Below are 7,218 nucleotides of genomic sequence, written 5' to 3'. Positions count from 1 at the left end.
ATCTTGGAGCTTATATTCATGCAATTTTATTTGAGGTGCTCAAAATGTATGAGTGTTCTATGCACACTATTGAGGCAAGAATTCCTCCTTAATTCTCACATACTCCTAAGATGGCAAATTGTGGTAAAAATTGATGATGACCAAAGTTGTAGGGAATCAAAAGGCAGTTCAAAGTCATGTTATGGATTATTTCCAGTTTCTACCCCGTTTGGGAGATATGGGGATTTGAACAAGGTTGTTTTTCTAGTGTTAGATCACAATGATGGTTTTATTTTTGGAAAGCAAGGCTATTTATGTAAAAAAGTAGGTCACACTTCAAAAAGATAGATCAACATTCATACTAAACAATTTTTTGCAAAATCTCTACGTGTATGGATTTTGAGGTGACTTCAAAAAGACTCAGAATCGACTAAGATACAGATCAAGGTTCCAGGGTTATATTTCAAGTTCCAAATTAAGATTTGGATTGAGATTCATTTCTACCTCTGATTGAGATTGTGATTGTTATTGAGATATTGGTGGAGGTAGAGTATGAGGGTGGCGTGGTGGTATAATTGAAGACTAGAAGTATTTTCTTTGTAAAGGATTGATTTTATTCCCTTTAAGCAATTATCTTTCAACTATGTATACTTAATATTCTAATTACTTATTACACATTGCTTGCTTATCTTTACCTCACTTATGGCTTTTCCCATTGTATTTTCATACTCTTCGTTTGCATCTACCATTTTTCTTCAAACGTCTACCTAAAAATCCATCAGAAACATTTGTCCTTTACTATATTAATATCAAAATATGTATATATATTTAAATCACTTAAATAAGGGGAAAGCTAGTCAAAAATATGTTAGTTCTAAGAATACACAAGGGGGCAAACAAGAAAAACCCAATACATCATTCATATAAAATGATACATGTCCAAATCCTTAGAAAATTCCAACGCAAGGTCAGATAATACTATAAAATGCAAGATGAACATTTGTATTAGCTTAATTGCACATATCACCCTCATTAACACACACGATAAAGAAACTAATGTTCCATCATCTTTGATTGTGCATGTGCTTGTAACATTGGAATAGGAAGAAGATTTCACTTCCATAAATTTTAAAACCATTATTGACCAGCCTCTCTTGAAGAAGAGTATATAGGAGAAGCATATGTTTTCCATCTTGTCTTCATATTACAGTTCAACAAGAGTAGCCTAAAGAAAGAACATACTATACAAGGCATGTATTGGTTTCCATAAGTTTGGCAAGAAGATACTCCAATTTCAATATATGGTGCATCATCTGTTCCCATAAGTTTTGAAAAGGATTAGTTCAAGGCACTGGATAGAACACAAGATCCGTCTGAAAGGGAGTGATATCGGAAAGGGAAAGGCCAAAAAGAGATTCTACTTATACCCCCTAGAAGGAGACAAATTGAGGGTTAGAATTTGTTGCTTTGAAAACTATGCGCATATGTTAAATACACAATGTTGAAGTTCATCTTCAGATTGAATCATATTTACCTATGTTGCATTATTGATTTAGAAAGACCAACTCTTTTCGAATTGCATGTGCCTGATTGCAAGAGAAAAACTGTCATTTTGGTAATCCTACAACTCCATGTTGGTTGGTGATTTTTTGAGGCAGATGGATAGTGGCTTGAGAGAGGGTCAAAAATATGAGGAGTGATTGGAGGAAAGAAAGCAAAGGAGGTGGATAAAAAGGAGACCATAGGGCTCTCAATCATTAATGTAAAGGGGCCATGGAAATGAAAAGATTTGCATGAAAAAGAAAGGCTACACGAAAAAGAGGATGGAGCTTCGCCATCTATAAAAGCAACGAGCCACCGAGCCTATTTCTCATGGTCATTGCTCATCATTGTGTGGGTGTCTAGTTTCAGAGTTCGTGAGAGTTTTCCTCACCTCAGTTTGTAGCAGGGAGCTACTGATTTCATTATGGAGCTTCTGGCTCACTTAAGTAGTCATCATTGGTGGAGATTAGTGCTCATTCTAGTTCATGGTGGAAGCTACCATATTTTCAATAGTTCGCAAGCTTCTAGCTTGCTACAGTTGTATGGTGGTCGACTCAATTGAAGGAGCTGGTGACTTGTTTCAGTAAGTTCATTGGTGATTGTAGGAGTCTTTTGCTCATTGTGGAGTTCATGGGAGGAATTTTTTTGCCCGCTCTATAGAGTGTGGAAGATCATAAAGCTGCTAATTTTGTTCCTGGTAGCTTGTTGCTTGCACTAGTAGTGTCATGGGTGGCTCGTGGAGCTTTTGTTTGTTTTCAGTTTTGCAAGGTGCACCATAAGCAAAGAAAGTTGCCGCTAGTAATTTAATTTAGAGCTTTTTCTCATTATACAAGAGTTGCACCAGTGTTTGTGGGCAGCTATTTGTGGGTTTATGGGCATCTTTGGACAATCAAGTTGTGACCATAGAGTTGTAAGTGTGGCAAAAGTAAGAGGTAGTTGCTGATTTCATCTGAGGGAATCTAGCTCATTTGAGAGATCACAAGAAAGCTCTTTGTTTGCTTCAATTTGTTTTGGATGTGTCATTAGTTGTAGAGGGTAGCTGGTTTTTGTTTCACCAGGCTCTAGGATTGCGGGAGGACATAGAGCAGCTAGGTTCATCAGAAGAGCATGATGATATCTGATTTGATTTGTCGGGGTCTCTGATTACTACAATCGAGCTATGGGTGTGAGTAGAGGAGGGCAAACGATTCTTGTACACTAGCCTATTGCTCATTTCTGCAGAGTCCCAGGTCTTGCTTGTTTCCAAAGGTTCTTGATTGATTCAAGGAGATCATGGATGTTTGCATTAGCTTGTTGTTTGCTATAGTTGATAGTGGGTCTACCATTAGCAAGAGAGGTCAATCTTGGTACATGAGTAGCTTTGCTTTTGCTCATTTGAGTAGATTGTGTGTGGTGGTTTTCAGTTCACAAGCTCTTGTACATCCCATGAATTCAAAGGGGCTACTCATCTTCGTTTATAGCTTCTCCTTACTCCAGTGACTGTAGGAGAGGCTGTTTTGGTTCATTGTAGTACCACCAGCTTGTGAGTGGTGATTTGAGTTGCAGGATATTTGCTCGCTTTGTGGGAGGTTGTTGTTAGTCACATTGGGATTTTGGGCTCTACATGTGACACTGTAAGTAGCGGAGGAAAGCGAACCTTATTTCAAGAGCTTTTGTTCACTTCCAAATTGCGGATGATCACAAGGTTTCCAAGAAGATGTTCATTATTGGTTGGTTTGAGTCATTAGCATTTCATAATACATCTTGTATGTAGAAGAGGCTCGTGGAAGTCCTACTTGAGTCCGTGGGTAGCTGATTTGGGTTTGTCAGCAAAAGTGACTCTTGCAATCCATGTTCACAGTGATAGTGTTGGTCTTCTTCTTAAAAAATGAAGTGATATGTTCTCTTGTGTGTATAATCAGCCTTGAATTCTTTGGGTATTGAGGTGATTGGTGTCTTCTTTATGTTTGAAGTATTGATTGGTGATGGAGTGGTTTTCTGTTGTGGGGTTTTTGATTTTTAGAGATTGAGTGGGAGAAAAAGTGTAGTTTGTCTTGGTTTTCTAGGTGTTGAGACAGCTCCTCATGGTCTCAAGTTGATGGTCTCAAGTTGAGATTTGAATTTCCAATTAAAAGAAGCTCAGGTTCAATAGTCTTGTTTAGAAATTCCAATCATTATCATGAAAAGCACAACATTATTTCATACAATGTTTATGATGTTTCCTACTGCCTTGGGGATAACCGTTCAGTCATCAAACCAAACACACAAAATAGCAATATTCAGTAGACAATACTATTGAACAATTAACCAGTGTGAAGAAAAGGACATTCCACACATTTGTTGGTGAAGGAGAATACGGAACATGTTGCACAATCAAGCATGATCACTGAAGTAAACTTTGACAAGCTCAAAAGAAGTCTAATTCTTGGAACATTGTGAAGTTTTGAGATATATATATATTTTTTCATAAGACTAGAATATATTCAACCTTACAAATTAATCTTTTTTAATAGAACAAGTGAAAAACAAATGAAAGAAGGGAGTTTGTAAGAGACTTTAGACAAAATTATGAGTAAATGAGAAAAAATTAAAATTCCAAAAAACAACAACTTAGTGAGAAAGCTGTGCTTATGGTCTTATCAGTACCCAAGCATAAGTTGCCATCTGGGTTTCAAAAGATTCCAGAATTTCTTTGGAAGGGGGGGGAGTACTAACAGATGAGGTATGGTGAGGCAAAAAAAGAGATAGGTGTGATCAACTCCAGGGGGGAGAGATGCTAGTTTGAAGTCAGTGATATACAAGGTGAAGTCAGGGGACCCCATAATATAGTCAACAACACTAGATCCTCCTCCGTGCACGAAACAGGTGAACCCTCCTTTGTGGGGGGGGAGAGGTGCTAGTGTGAAGTCAGTGATATACGAGGTGAAGTCAAGGGACCCCATAATATAGTCAACACTAAATCCTCCTCCATGTGGGAAACAGGTGACACCAAGTTGATGTAGAGGAGTCTCTAGGGTCACCATCATTGCAAGAGATGAGCACATGATGGAGGGATAGACTGGTTGCACTATAGGTAGAGGCTAAGCAAGAGGCTGTGGAGGAGGCACCTATGGACAAGAAGTAGGATACACTGGCAAGAAGCAAGGCAGAGGTTGGGCAAGAGGCACCTAGATGCAGGATGTAAGAGGCAGGAAGAAGAGGCTTAACACTAGAAAGAATGAGTGACAGTGAGCATGGTAGAGGCAAGTATATATAGGCCAAGGTGGAGGCAGGTACTAGGTAGGGGGTCAGCTCTGAACTAGTCAGCTTTACCAGTCACAACCGACTGGTAGGTGGTCATCCTTGGGCTGATTGCTTGGGCTGACCATGATTGCCGATTGGGCCCTTGGGTAGGCCGACTAGGCTCCTGTTTGGACTCTCTCAGGGCAACAATCAGGGCTACATATCTGGCTATATTGGACATAGATTTGGGTAGGTGTGTAGCAAGTCAACTGTTGCTCTCACAGTTGGGCGGAAACACCCACAATAGAGGCCCTCACTCTCTCACTTTGGGCAAGCACACCCACAACATAGGCCCTCACTCTAAACAGGAGATAATATCTCAACACCCCCTCCTGGATGGGGCAGGGAGCTAGGTGTGTTGCAAGAACCATCTAACGAGAAGGAGACGAGAGAGTGACAATGTAGATCCCCCTCTGAAACAAGGAGAGGAGAGAGTGTCGATGTAGATCCCCTTCTAAAACAACTAGAGGAGTATGAAACCGTTGATGGAGAACATGGGTGCACCAAAGGTGCATTGATGGAGCTACATGAAGCACACTAGGGGCTGCAAGGCAGGAGCAGCATGTTGGAGAAGAACCATGTGAGACCCTAAGCTATGTCAAAGAAGCTATGCTAAGCTCACCAGGGGCTACCAAGACTTGGGCAAAAAATGGAGAAAGTGTCCCCCTCAGAATTGAAAGGACCACCTGTTAAAGTAGAACCAAAAAGGTAGAGGAGTATTTTGTGTAAACACGGGGGCCCCCCTCTAAAACATAGGAAGGGGGGGGAGGGGGGATGGAAGAGGCCAGAGGGGTGAAGAGGCTGGGTCACCTGTAGAAGTCCCTGAAAGGAGAGCGGTCACCAAAGGCTGAAAGGTGTAAGAGTAGAGGCACCAGCATGAGAGCCAAGGATCAAAGCTTTGAAGGGATGACTAGGGAGCCGCAAAACCACCAGGTTGTTGGTAAAAAATACCCATTCAAGGGCACAAAGCTTGGCATTGAGGACAACTTCTACACCAATGCGCAACATCCTTATGCATACTAGGCCATATCAGCCTAGCAAGTAAAATCTTCTTCTTTGTCCGATCAGCCCCAAAGTGGCTTCTATAGCCCTCTTCATGACAAGCCACCAAACAAGCTCCAATCTCTTCATACTTTAGCACCTTCCTCATTACAACATCTGAACATCTCATATACAAATCACCATTGGACATACAATATCTCTTTGCTTTATGAATTAAAGCATACGTTCATTGTTGCTCCAAGCTTGGATCAAATTCTCCCATCACCAACCATGTCTCAATATCATTGAGAGTCTCTCTTCCTTTGTATTGAGGCCCTTCAAAGTGGATTGCAGCAACTGCTCCCCTCTTCCCCTGGGACTCTGCCAACTCATGAGCCCTCTTGTTCTCTTCTCTTCTTACATGCCATACCTCAAATTTGGACAGCTTTTGGATCAAACCTTTGACCTTGAAGAGCCAATGCTTCAACTCCTCCTTGGTTGCCTTCCATATTCCTTGCACTTGTCGTACTATCAACATGGTGTCTCCCTTGTTGGTGACCACCTTCTGATATCCCATCTCCACACGTCTTTGTAGTCCCAAATATAGACCATAATATTTTGCCTCATTGTTGCTCTACACTTGTCCACCCTACACATGTTGAGCACATACTTCCTTCCCTTCCACATCATATATCACATATTCAATACTTCCTTCTCCCAAACCCCTCCTAAGGCTACCATCAAAAAACAAAGTTACCTCTTTATCAAGCATCTCTTGTTGAATTCCTACATGTGGTATGATTTTCTTTTGCAAAGTCGACATTGGCTCCTTCAGTACTCAGCATCCACTTGGTGATCCTTATTGCATCAGACATCTTCATTACTTGGGGAAAAAGTTGATTACTAGTCAAAACCACAAAGGGTTTGGCCAATAAGTATGAATTCCATCTCTTAGCTGCAAACACAAGACACCATACCAATTGCTCGCCCTCATGCCTTGCCATCTCCATTGCTCCCATCGGTCGGCTGATGTAGTAAACGGGTCTCATGTAGGAACTTCCTTTCCCCTTTTGCATAAGGATGGCTCCCACTGCATTCCTGCCAATACTCAAACTAACATAGAAAGGTTGACCCATATCAGGAGACATCAATATAGGCAACGTACTTAGCTTCTCTTTGATTTTTTGAAAAGCGTCATCCTTGACCTTCATCCATCTGAATGGATCCACCTGTGTTGCCTTCTACAAAGGATGGATGTATTATGCCAACATGTCGAAAGACCTAGACAAATATCTGAACTTATAAACAAAGTTGAGATTGGCCTTCATACTTGTGGGAGGATCTTGAAGAAGAAGAGCCTCCACCTTCCTTGGATCAGGTGAGATGTTGTTGGCTGATACCTCATGACCCAAAAGAATTACCTTTGTCCTTGCTACCTTGCACTTAGAGGGATTG

Source organism: Dipteris shenzhenensis, chromosome 30, assembly GCF_047967505.1.
Source record: "Dipteris shenzhenensis isolate YYH24624 ecotype China chromosome 30, Dip_SZ_1.0, whole genome shotgun sequence".
NCBI classification, from domain to species: domain Eukaryota; kingdom Viridiplantae; phylum Streptophyta; class Polypodiopsida; order Gleicheniales; family Dipteridaceae; genus Dipteris; species Dipteris shenzhenensis.
This window is presented reverse-complemented; position numbering follows the sequence as displayed.